Below are 15,677 nucleotides of genomic sequence, written 5' to 3'. Positions count from 1 at the left end.
ATCCCCGGTCAGGGACCTAAGACCTGACATGCCTGTGCAGTGCAGAAAAAAAAAAAAAGAGTTAAAATGGGGGCAACCAGTATATAGGTGACTTAGTGGTAAAGAGTCTGTCTGTTAATTAAGGAGACACAGAAGACACAGGTTCAATTCCTGAGTCAGGAAGATCCCCTGGAGGAGGAAATGGCAACCCACTCCAGTATTCTTGCCTAGGAAATCCCATGGACAGAGGAGCTTGGTGGGCTACATGGGGTTGCAGAGTCAGACACGACTGAGCACACAGACACACACAGACACACATTCCACTTGACCAGAGTCCTGGAGTCACACCTACTTTTGCAGCACAGATCGGATTAACCAGGTCGCAACATCAGCAGACATCTGTGCAGTTCTTAACAGTCTAAAATATTTTCAGTCATATTATCTCATTGAATCCTGCTGACAGCCCTCATTTGGTTAAGGAGGACCAGTAAACACCAAGCCCACCTCAATGAATCATAAACACTTCTCACCTGAAGGTCCCTCTCTAACAGGAGATTGCCACCCACGTTGGCCCAGGCACCCAGATATTCGATTTCCTCCAAGGTCAGCCCTTCCATTGGGCCCCGAGGGCTTCACCTGAGACCCACATTAATGGTAGTACCTAGCAGAAATTTAGTGACACTGTTTTATGTTCTTTTTCATTATGATTTGTTGTTGTTTTCAGTTGCTCAGTTGTGTCCAACTCTTCGTGAACCCACAGACTGCAGCACATCAGGCTTCTCTGTCCTTCACCAGCTCCTGGAGTTTGCCCAAGTTCATGTCTATTGAGTCAGGGATGCCATCCAACCATCTTGTCCTCTGTCATCCCCTTCTCCTGTTGCTTTTAATCTTTCCCATCATCAGGGTCTTTTCCAATGAGTCAGCTCTTTGTATCAGGTAGCCAAAGTATTGGAGCTCAGCTTCAGCATCAGCCCTTCTAAAGAATATTCACAGTTGATTTCCTTTAGGACTGACTGGTTTGAACTCCTTGCTGTTCAGGGACTCTCAAGAGTCTTCTCCAGCACTACAGTTCAAAAGCATCAATTCTTTATGGTCCAACTCTCACATCCGTGTACAACTCCTGGAAAAACCATAGCTTTGACTGTATGGACCTTTGTAGGTAAAGTAATGTCTCTGATTTTTAATATGCTGTCTAGATTGCTCAGAGCTTTTCTTCCAAGGAGCAAGTCTCTTCTAATTTCATGGCTTCAGTCACCATCTGCAGTGATTTTGGAGCCCAAGAAAATAAAGTCTGTCACTATTTCCATTATTTCCCCATCTATTTGCCATGAAGTGATGGGACCAGATGTCATAATCTTCGTTTTTTGAATGTTGAGCTTTAAGCTAGCTTTTTCACTCTCCTCTTTCACCTTCATCAAGAGGCTCTTCAGTTCCTCTTCACTTTCTGCCATAAGGGTGGTATCATCTGCATATCTGAGGTTATTAATATTTCTCCTGGCAGTCTTGAATCCATCTTGTGCTTCATCCAGCCCAGCATTTCACATGATGAGGTCTGTATATAAGTTAAGTAAGCAGGGTGACAATATATAGCCTTGACGTACTGCTTTCCCAATTTTGAACCAGTCTGTTGTTACATGTTTGGTTCTAACTGGTACTTCTTGATCTGCATACAGATTTCTCCGGAGGCAAGTGAGGTGGTCTGGTATTTCCATCTCTTTAAGAATCATTATGATTACCTTCTATTTTATAGCAATTGACTATGATATCCACTCACGGTAGAAATATAGTATTTCCCTTTTTAAGTACATTTGCAGTGATGCTTTTGAACTGTGATGTTGGAGAAGACTCTTGAGAGTCCCTTGGACTGCAAGGAGATCCAACTAGTCCATTCTAAAGGAGATCAGTCCTGGGTGTTCATTGGAAGGACTGATGCTAAAGCTGAAACTCCAATATTTTGGCCACCTCATGTGAAGAGTTGACTCACTGGAAAAGACTCTGATGCTGGGAGGGGTTGGGGGCAGGAGGAGAAGGGGACGACAGAGGATGAGATGGCTGGATGGTATCACCGACTTGATGGAGGTGAGTATGAGTGAACTCCAGGAGTTGGTGATGGATGGGGAGGCCTGGCGTGCTGTGATTCATGGGGTCGCAAAGAGTCGGACACGACTGAGCGACTGAACTGAACTGAACTGCAGCTTTTTAAAAGGGGAGGAAGAAAAAGACTAAGAAATAATAGATTTTTACTTGGGAAAGATACAACACACTTTCTTACCTATTTCCACCTCTGACAGCCCAGAACTGTCCTGACCATTACACAGTAGCAACCAGCCACATATGACTACCATGCAATTACTATAGTATCTTCATTTAAATTAATTAAAATTAAATAAGATTAAAAATTCAGTGAGTCAGTCACACCGTCCCCATTTCAAGTGCTCAACAGTCACATGTGGCGATGGCTATCATGTTGGACAAAGCAGCTATAGAACACTCCTCCCATCACAGAAAGTTTGACTGGTCAGCATGGGCCTGGAATGCCACTCATGGCTCACCTGGCTACTCACCTGGCAGTGGCGCTAAAAGGCATGGTTTCTCCCCAAGTAATGGCCACTTGGCAGGCTGGGGAGAGGGGCATCCCAAAGGAGGAGGCCCCTTGGAGGGGGCTGCCAGAATCGGGGGAGGGGAAACAGAACTTTTCTGCTCAGTCGCTCGGTTGTGTCTGATTCTGAGACCACATAGACTGTAGCCTGTCAGGCTCCTCTGTCCATGGGATTCTCCAGGCAAGACTACTGCAATGGACTGCCATTTCCTCCTCCAGAGGATTGTCCCAACCCAGGGATTGAACCCACATCTCCTGTGTCTCCTGCAATGGCAGGCAGAATCTTTACCTACTGAGCCTTGGGGTTCACCAATTCTGCAGAGAACAAAACCCAGAACATAAAGGGGAAGATGCCTGATGAACCCACTCTAACTGTGGCTACAAACCTTGGTCAAAGATCTTCTCTAAAAGTCTTACCTGTATTAAAACTTAAGGCAACTCACTCAATAAAAATAGTACCCAGTGAGCTACAAAGTGTCTCTTGGGGTCTTCTGAAGATGTAATATTCATTAAAACTATGACAGCAAACACTGCAATTCCTCTAAGCTGTCCTACTTCCTCGGGAAAATTCTCATGGAAGCAAGAAACATACCCCTCCACTGAAGCCCTGCAGGGAAGCACTGACCTGTAGCAGAAGGAGACCTCCCAGCCTCTCACCCATCAAAGGGGACTTGGCAGCGACCAGGTCAGGAGGACCTGGGAACCATCTCTTTCCAGGGGTTGGTAGGAGTGAAGGCAGGTTGCCCATGATGGGGGTATAAGGAAATGAGGAATGATTTGCCTTGAAATGAGGAATGATCACTGCCAGCCAAAGGATCTGGCATCTGAAAGCCTGGAAAAATGAAGAAAACAAACAGAGGGCAGACACCTGCTTCAGAGGCCAGCGAGCTGCACAGGGAACAGCTCAGGCAACTCTAGCAAGACCTTCACATCTTCGGACTTCAAAGTTTCTATGATCAAAATGCACGACGTTAGCTGGACTTACTGAGATGAGCACCAGACAATACACACAAATACTGAATCATCATGTTGTTCAGCTGAAACTAATAAATATTAAGGGTCAAATCTCAAGTAAAATAAAGACAAATTGCACAGAAAGAAACAAAACTGTTACATTTTAAGCTTATGAGTTCCCTCCCCACCCTGAGAAAGTGAGCTCAATAAAACACATTCTGCATTTAAAATATTAACAAAATAATAATAAAATAAATTCTTTGAATATGAATAATGAAAATATGAATAAAAATATAAAAATATGAGTAAAATAAAAAATAAGAATAACAATTTGTTTAAAGCTTTTTTAACACGGTCCTGTAACTTCAGTTACTTTTCCCTACAAGGGACAAGTGAGTATTATTTTCTTCTCACCTACTTAACTCAAAACAAGCAATCTGAAAAGTCACTGCTTCAAGGACTCGGCTTATAGCTGAAGTGCTTTTAAAATCGATGAGGAACTGCTTCTTCACATTCACCATACACTTCAAGGCACTCTTTGAAATGTCTCAATTAACAAACTTAGAATCAGAAAAATAAACAGAGAATTGGAACTATTTCCTATGTGCCCATCTATATAAAGAGGCCATCCCATTTATGTATTAAACTCTGGTTCAAAAGAAAATGTAGCTTCAGAAGAAGCATTTTAGCTTCTAAAGGTTAAACATTAAAACAGTGTATTCCCATCTGGAACACATTCGAATCAGATATCATTGTATTTCAGATGTATATTCTCTTAATTGAATGAAAAATTCTTACTTTTCTTTCATACATAGATTCGCAGAAAAGATTTTGGGGGAGACTCACAGACTTAGAAAATGAACTTATGGTTGCTAGGGAGAAGGGACAGTTAAGGAGTTTGGGATGGTCATGCACACACTGCTGTTAAAAATGGAAAGCCAACAAGGATCTATTGTACAGCACAGGGAACTCTGCTCAATGTCATGTGCCAGCCTGGATGGAAGGGAGGTTTGGGGAGAATGGATACATGTGGATGTATGGCTGATTGCTCTCACTGTTCACCTGAAACTGCAACATTGTTAATCAGCTATCAGTTCAGTTCAGTCGCTCAGTCGGTGTCCAAATCTTTGCGACCCCATGAACCACATCACGCCAGGCCTCCCTGTCCATCACCAACTCCCGGAGTTCACTCAAACTCATGTCCATCGAGTCGGTGATACCATCCAGCCATCTCATTCTCTGTTGTCCCTGTCTCCTCCTACCCCCAATCCCTCCTAGCATCAGACTCTTTTCCAGTGAGTCAACTCGTCGCATGAGGCGGCCAAAGTATTGGAGTTTCAGCTTTAGCATCAGTCCTTCCAATGAACACCCAGGATTGATCTCCCTTAGAATGAACTGGTTGGATCTCCTTGCAGTCCAAGGGACTCTCAAGAGTCTTCTCCAGCACCACAGTTCAAAAGCATCAATTCTTCGGCGATCAGCTTTCTTCACAGTCCAACTCTCACATCATACCCCAATGCAAAATAAAAAGTTCAAGAAATAAACGAATTAATCAAATAGAGAAGAAAAGGGACAGGGCCAAATACCTTCCACTTGTCCTTTCCTGGTCTCCAGGTAGTCGATGAGTAGGTCCAGCTCATTCCTGTACAAACATTTGCCCTCATTCAACAGGAAGAGAAGATGCTGAATGCCCAAAGGGACAGTGTAGCTGGTAAGGCACTCCTGGGTCATAAAGTCATTTACCAGATCTCCAGCCCTCAGAGAAACACCACTGTGTTCCTCCTGCTCCCATTTAGCGAAAACTCTCCTGTATTCTTCAGCCATCAGCACCAGGGCATTCTCCAAAGGCATATGACAATGTACCAGGGACAAGAAGAGCCTGTGTGTGCTGTGTGCTTAAGTCACTTCAGTCGTGTCCAACTCTTTGCGACCCCATGGACTGTAGCCTGCCTGGCTCCTTTGTCCATGGAATTTTCCAGGCAAGAACACTGGAGTGGGTTGCCATGCCCTTCTCCAGGGGATCTTCCTGACCCAGGGATCAAACCCATGTCTCATTTCTCCTGTATTGGCAGGAGGCTCTTTACCACTAGAGACACCAAGAAGAGCCTGCTTTACATCAAATGGGTGCCCTAGTTTCTTTTAAAACACATTTACACATTTAAAAGACAAAGGGGAAAAGCAATCAGAAAAGAACATAGTTAACCTAACGATATGATGTGGAAACTGTTTCAGCTTTCAGTACAGATGTGACTATCTACTGATTCAAGAGACTGGGACCCTCAACAGCAGGTGCCCTGTTGGATTCCAAAATCAAACAGTACATTCTGTGACAAGGAGACAGAATGTGACAGCTCGGTTTCCGGTTTGAACGCAAACCCTCACTTCATAACTGGATAGTTTCATGCTAAGCTAATGAGAGAGAGAGACACAGAGATGAAGAGAGCAAGGAAGGGAGAGAAAGAAGGGGGAGGAAGAGGGAGAGAGAGAGAAAGACAAAGCATGAGAGATGCGAGAGGGAGGGAGGGGGGGACAGGTGGCCTGCAAGTCAGTGGGAATTCCTGTGGTTAAACAAACCTCGCCTAAAATTAAGACAGGATGCAACTGAAACCATCACTGGCCACTTGAAAAGCTAAGAAACTAAACAGCAACAACAAAACCCCTAAAGGTGAAGGTTTGCTTTTGGTTTCAGCAATCGGGGTATATGACTTGAGTGTGATTCACAAGAAGCAACCAGGCCCTGAGAATGGCAGCCTTTAGACAGTAGAGTAGGGTGGGAAGAAAAAGAGTGAGGCAGGGGCTGCTGTTTTTCATTATGACCCTTTTAGTGTCTATCTTTTGACTTTGTAAAAGCAATAGAGAAAAGGCAGACGTCAAACAGGGCTTCCAGGTTCTGTCACTGAAAGATGCTGCTGCTGCTGCTGCTGCTAACTCATGTCAGTCGTGTCCGACTCTGTGTGACCCCATAGACGGCAGCCCACCAGGCGCCCCCGTCCCTGGGATTCTCCAGGTAAGAACACTGGAGTAGGTTGTCATGTCCTTCTCCAATGCGTAAAAGTGAAAGTGAAGTCGCTCAGTCGTGTCCAAGTACCGCAATCCTTTACCTGGCTCCAGTCTTCAGCTCAGGTCTATGAGATCTTAAACAGTACTGAAAGCCCTTCCAGGTCAGATCAGCAGAGCTCCAACTGCTACATAAAAAATAAATTCTAGACACCAAGAATAGCTTTCATATAACTTCCTGGCTGTAGTCAACGCAAGGTATCTTCTGATCTCTCCCAAGTTGATCCACAGAGAGTAAGAACGAATAAAACTTTAATTTTAAGTGGGAGGCCCCTACCCTATCTTGCCATATATCACTGGCTTCTGAACAAATTTAGGACCCAAGGGACACCACAGAGCTAAAGTGGAGATTATGGTACTTGGCTAAATCTTAAACTGTGTTTATTAAGATTACATTTAGGAAGCAATATGAACATATATTTCTCTTCAGGTGTTGAAGCTTCATTGTTTGACTATTTTAAATATTTGTCTCGGTGCAAAAGCAGTTCCACACTTTTGAATAATGGCTGCATGCAAGGTATGAAGCAAGCTGTTGGCTATAAAAGCATTGTTAGAGAGAGCCCAGCCAAGACAAATCTTGCTAAAATAGATGGAGCTTATAGGAGGAAACAACATGCTCTATTTACCTATGATCTGAGTTCAGGAATTAAATTCATGGATAAGAAATGAAACACTTATCTGTTCATACTATTCTGGACATGAAAAAGAAACTATCTTCTGAATTTCTTACATGTTAAAAAATAGATTACGCTTTTTTTGAAGGAGTCCTGGGTTTTTTAAGCTTTTTAGCATTCAACAAATTATTCAATCTACTTGAGTGATAATCTTCTAAACGATCTTGCAAGAACATAACATGCAAATAACCACATGGGATTAGCCTTTTGCACAACCTGTTCAAGTTACACCGTTCCCCACCCCAGCCCAGGAGATTAGGATTTGTGATTTTTTAAAATATGCATTTTCGGGACTTTCCTGATGGTCCAGTGGTTAAGACTTCACCTTCTAATGCAGGAGATATGTGTTCGATCCCTGGTCAGGGAGCTAAGATTCCATACGCCTCACGACCCACCGAAAAACCAGAACATTAAAACAACAGAAACAAGATTGAAAAATTCAATAAAGACTTTAAAAATGGTCCACACCAAAAATTTTTTCTAAAAACGTATTAAAACTTGAGTTTTCTTTTACATTTTCAGAACTTACATACGACATAGATATGGTTTAGTCTTACTGTTTCTTTAAAATAAACTAGACATTTCCTGTGATTAGAAAAGGGGCTTCCCAGGTGGCGCTAGTGGTAAAAAATAAAAACCACCTGCCAACGCAGGAGACATAGGAGATGTGGTTTCCATTCCTGGGTTGGGAAGATCCCCTGGAGGAGGGCATGGCAACCCACTCCAGTATTCTTGCCTGGAGAATCCCATGGACAGAGGAGCCTGGAGGGCTACAGTCCATGGGATCACAAAGAGTCTGACATGACTAAAGTGACTTAGCACACATGCACACATGCTTAGAAAAACTGCAATTTCATACTCTTGAGTAAGAACTGGCTAGGGGGGGTGTGCGTGGCTACAAAGAGGCAAAGCAAATGGAATGGTCAGAATAAAAGATATCCTGGCCTCCCCCCAAAGACAGGAAGCACGTATCCTTCACTACCGTCTTTTCACACCCAATATTATGGCTGGATTATAGGCCATCAGTCCTACACGGGCCTCTCTGCAGGCTCCAGGAGCTATAAGCAGTATATAAATTCAGCTACTAGTGTTCCACAAGGTCTCTGTTCAAAGCAAATTTCTCCCGACTCAGCAACGAAAACGCTACACTGCTAAGGAGACTTGAGCTGGGACAGGTGACCCAGGGCCTGCAGGAGAAGTGGGCCTGGTTGTTGCTCACCTGAACAGAGAAAAGGAGCAGGGTTGGCCTGACATCCTATAGACCTCCTGGCACAGGAGGAACTCAACACATCAGGACTGAACAGAAAATTTCCAAGAGTGTCTGCAAAGATGAGAGGACCAGAAAACCCATGCTTCTCCAGGGTATGGCTCTAGGCAAGCTATTAAGGACCTTCACAAGCTGGCCCCCTCCTCTCTATTTTTTAAAAATCTTCAATGGGTATGTTGTTTTTTAATTTATTTATTTTTGGTTGCCTTGGGTCTTCGTTGCTGCACACACGTTTTCTCTGGTTTCGGAGAGCAGGGGCTACTCTTTGCTGCAGTGCACTAGCTTCTCATTGCAGTGGCTTCTCTTGCTGCGGGACACAGGCTCTAGGCAGGTGAGATTCAGTAGACACGGCACACAGGCTCAGCAGTCGCAGCTCATGGGCTCCAGAGAGCGGGCTCACTAGTTGTGGCTCATGGGTTTAGTTGCTCTGCATCGTGTGGAATCCTCCCGGACCAGGGATCGAACCCATGTCTCCTGCATTGGCAGGCAGATTGCTATGCACTTTACCACCAGAGAAGTCACTCCTCCTTTCTTGAGATAGCAGTTCTGACCAGGAGGGAGAGGCTGAGGGCAGTTGAAGATGTGTGCATCTGCTGAAGTCTGGGTATTTTAGGGGGCAAGAGTTCATTTCTGTGGACTCTCATGAACTGAAGAATAGTTAAATGTTTGAGATGTCCTAGATGGACTTCCCTGGTGGCTCAGACAGTAAAGCGTCTGCCCACAATGTGGGAGACCTGGGTTCAATCCCTGGATTGGGAAGATCCCGTGGAGAAGGAAATGGCAACCCACTCCAGTATCCTTGCCTGGAAAGTCCATGGACAGAGGAGCCTGGTAAGTTACAGTCCATGGGGTCACAAAGAATCGGACACAACTGAGCGACTTCACTTTCACTTTTCACTTTCAGAGAAAGCAAAGTTGACAAGAAAGGTAGTGTAAGAGAATGAAGGAGATGATGAACAGGGGTTCTTATTATCACAAAGTGTAGAAAGGGTGATGGTGGGACCTGGTTAAAAGTTCTACATAAGAGAACTGAATTGGTTACATAATATTTTGGATGAATATTTTTGATTCTTACATAATAAGCAGTAAAGACGATTTAAGTTTCAATGGTCTCTAGTCACCAAAGAGTACTCGGTGAAAACAGTCCAAGTACTTCTTCCAAACTGGATTCAGTTTAGTTACTGACAAATGTGAACCTTCAAAGTGAACCAGCATACAAAGAAAAAATATTACATTTTTAAAACAGGATCTATTTTAAGCAATTGTTCTATATTGAGCTAAACTTACTTTTGACAGACTCATGAAGCATAATAATGGTGCAAGAGAAGTTTTACATTAGACCATTTGGCAAGAATACAAAATGGGAATCCATCATCTTTAACTTCCTGGAGTGCCCGAGTGAGGCCTGACTCAAAGGCAAAGTGAATCATTTCCACCATGAGGCCATGATCCTGCAACCAATGACCTATGACTATTGCATATTCCCTTAAAACACACACACACACCCATAAAAACAAGAAAAAGGTGAGTTACTTTCAATCAAACAACTGAAAAAAAATCTATGTCACAAAGCAATTGTTCCCTAGATACTCTGATGCCCCAAAGATTTAACTAAGTGAGGGAATAGATACTATATTTTTATTGTATTTAGGTAAGTGAAGTGAAAGATGCTATATTTTTCTAAAAATCATACAATGCCCTACAACTTGTTTTTGTTCTCAGGCACATTGAAAATATTCTAGGGTGTGTTATTCATCTGATAGAATCAGTTAAGAGGACTGGAGGCAACCCCAACCAAAAGAAAACTCCTTTTTTTTTTAATGTAGTACCCTCATTTTGTTGGTTATATGTATAATTTTATAAAGAAAGCAGAATATGTTAAAGCCTTGTTTTTGTGGGGGAAACACCATGAATGTGGGAGGCATTTTTCAAAATGGAATCATGCATGTGTTATTTGATGTTGTTCAGTCACTCAGCAGTGTCTGACTCTTTGTGACCTCATGGACTGCAGCATGCCAGGCTTCCCTGTCTTTCACTATCTCCTGGAGTTTGCTCAAATTCATATCCACTGAGTCAGTGATGCCATCCAACCATCTCATCCTCTGTTGCCCCCTTCTCCTCCTGCCTTCAATCTTTCCCAGCATCAGGGTCTTTTCCAATGAGTCGGTTCTTCCCATCAGGTGGCCACAGTATTCATCAAAGTTATTTAAATTGAAATTTAAAGACCATGAGAGAAAATTTTAAACTGTTTTAAAGAACAGATAAGACTATTATCTTCAGAAAAATGAGAGACTGCTCATTCACAATGAGTTCCTGGGAAAGACCAGTACTTGCTGAGGTTATTACCCCTTGGACAATTCCTTGCTGAAGAATAAATGGATGATACTGCAGTTAACCATCTCATCCAACATCAACTATCACCCCAGAACTAGCCTTGGATTAAAACCCAACCACTGGGGCTTCCCTGGTGGTCTAGTGGTTAAGGGTTTATCTGCCAATACAAGAGACACAGGTTCAATCCCTGGTTGGGGAAGATCCTACCATTCATGGAGCAGCTAAGCCAATGTGCCACAACTATTGAGCCCATGAGCCGCAACTACAGAAGCCCACATGCCCCAGAGCCAACGCTACACAATAAGAGAAGCCACCACAATGCGAAGCCTGCCCACCACACCAAAGAACAGCCTGGCTCCACGCAGTGCAACCGCAGAAAAGCCCAAGCAGCAGCAAAGACCCAGCGCAGCCCCAAATCAATCAATCTTAAAAAACAGGGTCATCTCATCACCCATTTCCTTAGCCTTGGCCCTCAAGTCCTGAAGAATCTGTCCTAGACCTCTCCATTGGGTTTCTGCTTCCATTCCTGCCTAACACTTTCTGAGAAGCTGCAATGGCCTCCTACCACATCTCCTAGCCCTGATTCTGTTCCCCCCAATCAATCCTACATGTCAGTCTATTACTTTCAAAAATGCCACAGTAATTGTTCAGCATCTTAAACTTCTCACACTTGCTTCCCAAGTCCTGGCAAGATTGGGCTCCATCCTAGCATAAGTTAGGTCTTGTAACCCACTGAGCTTCAAACGTCTTGTTTCTCTTCCCAAATTTAATGTCTTGTGATCTCAGGACAATCAACTCCTCTCACACTTTTTCCAGCTGTGCCTTCCTTGCTATTCTGTTTGCTAGACTCTTAGCTGTCCTCATCTCAAAGGCTCAGCTCAAATGATATTATTCCCTGAAATCTTGATTCAACTCATTGGCCCTCATAAAGGTAATACTCTTCCTGTAGGTATATTCTGGTTAGAGTATAGTCTATCTTCTGCTTGTTATTTGTACAGGTATTATCTTATTAGACTACATGTTGTCCAAATAGGGATTGTTATTCAATTATCTTTAGGTTTCTCTCTGTGCCCAGCACAAAGCTTTACACAGAACAGCACATAAAATGTGCATTTTGTAAATGAAAAATTAACATGATGTCAGGAAAAATGCTTTTCTGGCAATTTAGGAGAGTATGGATGATTTCGGGTTTCCCTGGTGGCCCAGACGGTAAAGAGTCTGCCCACAATGCAGGAGTCCCGAATTCGATCCCTGGGTCCAAAAGATCCCCTGGAAAAGGAAATGGCAACCCACTCCAGTATTCTTGCCTGGAAAATCCCATGGACGGAGGAGTCTGGTGGGCTACAGTCCATAGGATCGCAAGGAGACGAACATCACTGAGTGACTACACTTTCTTTTTTTCATGGATGATTTCAGAAAATAAATTCAAAAGGAAAACAAGAAAAACATGACATGGTTCATATTTACAGAATGACAGCCTGTGAGTAAAAATTATCATACTCAAAAAACTACCACGAAAATAATTCACATTTAGATGACACGATTTGAAAATTAATTACTGCTTTGGAATATAAAGGAATGAATGAGCCAACTAATTGATCACTACTCATCTTCCTGACACTGAAGAGACGAGCAGGCCAGCGGAACGGCCTAGTTCACAAGTTCCCTGGGAGAGGCAGACCCCAGAGGGAAAAAGCTCCTCAACTGCATCTACCAGGCTCCGACTCCATGGCGAGGCGAGGTTCCAGGCCTGCAGAACACAGGCAGAGGAGTGACCTCCACTCCAGATGGAGTGGGGAGAAGAGCGCTCCCCAGGACTCCTCCTCCCCATAGAATTCTGCCCTCAAATTAATACTGGAGATGGGAAGGTGGCAAGAATACCAGGGTGGGGAACGTCACACAGCAGCTGGAGTTACTCGCGATTCCAAAAGAAGTGCAAGATGCTACAAGACGGGTGTGATTCTTGCTCCAATTTTTGAGAAAGCTAAATGCAGTCCAAGATTAATGTCGTTTCCCTGGCTGATGCAGAGTATGGTAGTAAAGTTGCCAAATGCTGAGGGAAAACAAAGCTACAAGGCATGCTGAGTCTTTACTGCCTCTGGGTTCAAAATCAGTTTAAATTACTACATGATCAAATTAATCCAGGGCATGCCTGGTCGTCTTTCAATTATTAAAGGGAAATTCCATAATTTTTCTAATGTAAAGGGAACTGGCCTCTCCCACCCTCTGAACGCTATGACTGACCTCATTTCTTCCACTGTGCTGTCTCCCAAGGTCCAACCCGAATAACCCTCCAAACGAAACGATTTTGCTTTCACAAACTCAGAGAAAAGATGCTACTGACAAATAGCTATCTGTAGAGGAGATATCACAGAATAAAAATTCTGAGGCAAGTCTAAATTCCATGCTTGCTTTCTTTCTTTTTAAAAATTCTTTCATTCTTCTAGCACCAGGGCTGCATTTTTGTTTGTTTAATATTTATTTATTTACTTATTTGGCTGCATCACGTCTTAGTTGCAACATATGAGATCCCTGTTGTATCAGGTGATTCTCTAGGTGTGGTGCCTGGGCTCCTGAGCATGTGGGCTCTGGAAGTTGCAGCACACTGGCTCAGCTGCTTCTCGGCACATGGGATCCAAGTTTCCCAACCAAACCCACGTCCCCTGCATTACAAGGCAGAGTCTCAACCACTAGACCACCAAGGAAGTCCCATAAATTGCATATTTTCATATTTAAAAAAGAAAACCAACGCTGCCCTACTTGATGGGTTATGTTTTGTGTATGTCTCGGCTCCTGTTTGGGAATGATCAGTTCTCATCTGCCTGGATCTTTCCTCTCAGTACCCACACAGTACCTACCTAACCTGGAGTAACTGTATACACCTCCAGCCAACCATTGGTCTACAAGCCGGACTCGCTGCCAAGCACCATGAAACCCAACATAATCCAGAGACACAGTTATCATCGCATATTAAGTCTCCATCTGCCCTCAAGTGCCAGCCAATGGTGTGCAGGATCAGGGCCCTGCAGGAGCCCAGACTACAAGCTGGACACTGACCAGGCTGCAGCTGTGCTTAAGCGGCCCTCATGAGTCAGGCAGGCGGAGAAGAGGGAACAGCAGCCCATGTTGAAACCAAAACAGCACAACGGCTAAGAGGAATTCAACATGCAATTAAGAAATGAGAGGTCCTGAACCTCTCTGGTGGTACAGTGGATAAGAATCCGCCTGCCAATGTAGGGGACACGGGTTCGATCCTCGATCTGGGAAGATTCCACAGGTGGCAGAGCAACTAATCCTGCACACTACAATTACTGAGCCAGCACACCTTGCTCCACGACAAGAGGGACCACGGCAACGAGAAGCCTGTGCACCTCAATGAAGGGTAGACCCCGCTCACTGCAACTAGAGAAGGCCCGCACACAGCAAGGAAGACCCAGTGCAGCCACAAATAAATGAGTAATTTTTAAAAAGAAAAAGAAACAAGAGAACCCTTCTCTAAAGATCAGTGAAAGCATTTTTTTAGCACACTACACTAGACAGTCAGTGCCCGGGGCAGGGGTTTGTCTTTTATGTTCATCCAAATATCCTCAGAGCCTAGATCTGTGCCTGGCACATGGGCCCCAACCTTAAAAATAGCTTTGGGTTTTTTTCTGATTATAAAATTAATAAATGCTCACTGTAGAAAACTCAGGCAATACAGAAAAACTGAATAAGACTGTCATCTTCAGAAATCTCCCCATCTACTGAATGCCTCTACCACCAGTTCAGTAAACCCAACAGCATAATTCTCATAATTCCTAACTTGGAGTTCTAGCAAAGCATTTCGAGAATTTTAACTCTCAGCAACTTAAGGCTGAAGACTTTGTTATTTGGTTTTATACAACCTCATCTGACACGCTAAAAAGAAAGAAATCTACCTCTGCTCTTTGTCGACAGAAACAATAATTAGCAACCTGAAGACCTCTCTTGGTCATGTTCTTTCTGAATCACTTGATAATAGAGCTGGAAAAACCACCCTTTCTGAGCATTCCTGCCACTGGCATCATCTGGAATATATTGATATACTCATGCTTTTTGCAAGGCCAAAAGCAAGGCACAGGTGAACATAAACTCTCCAAAAGAAAGGTCTTCAGGGTTTCTTCAGTTCAGTTCAGTTCAGTTCAGTCGCTCAGTCGTGTCTGACCCTTTAAGACCCCATGAATCACAGCATGCCAGGCCTCCCTGTCCATCACCAACTCCCGGAGTTCACTCAAACTCATGTCCATCGAGTCAGTGATGCCATCCAGCCATCTCATTCTCTGTCGTCGCCGTCTCCTCCCACCCCCAATCTCTCCCAGCATCAGAGTCTTTTCCAGTGAGTCAACTCGTTGCATGAGGTGGCCAAAGTATTGGAGTTTCAGCTTTAGCATCAGGGTTTCTTACCAAAGTGTAAATGAAAGACAGCATCTCTACCAAGAATAGACGAGGAAAACAGAAGAAGATTCTCAACAAGACTCTTATCTAATAGCGCATGGCTATTTTCATTCCCTTTGGAATAATCAGCCACCTTGTATCATTATTCTTCAATGCTGTTGGATGCATAAAAATATAATACTTCGTGCAAACATAGTCTCCCTCTATAAGTGTCCCCAGAAGCCAAAAAGTAAATACCAGATCACCAAGCAAAATATTTGTTGCTGTTTGGCCCTAAGTCATTTCTGACTCCTTGGTAACCCCATGCACTGTAGCCCACCAGGCTCCTCTCTCCATGGGATTCTCCAGCAAGAATACTGGAGCGAGTTGCCATTTCCTTCTCCAAGGGATACTCCCAAAC

At 43.7% G+C, this 15,677-nt stretch overlaps 1 pseudogene; it reads right to left on the bottom strand.

Annotated features, from left to right (window-relative positions):
- Nucleotides 1–14,890, bottom strand: part of LOC148774415 (nuclear receptor coactivator 5-like) — an 88,111-nt pseudogene extending 73,221 nt beyond the window's left edge.
- Between the last annotated feature and the right edge of the window lie 787 nt (nt 14,891–15,677).

This window comes from Moschus berezovskii, chromosome 22 (genome assembly GCF_049115385.1).
Source record: "Moschus berezovskii isolate FMDL1 chromosome 22, NW_MosBer_1.0, whole genome shotgun sequence".
In the NCBI taxonomy this organism is placed as follows: domain Eukaryota; kingdom Metazoa; phylum Chordata; class Mammalia; order Artiodactyla; family Moschidae; genus Moschus; species Moschus berezovskii.
This window is presented reverse-complemented; position numbering and strand designations above follow the sequence as displayed.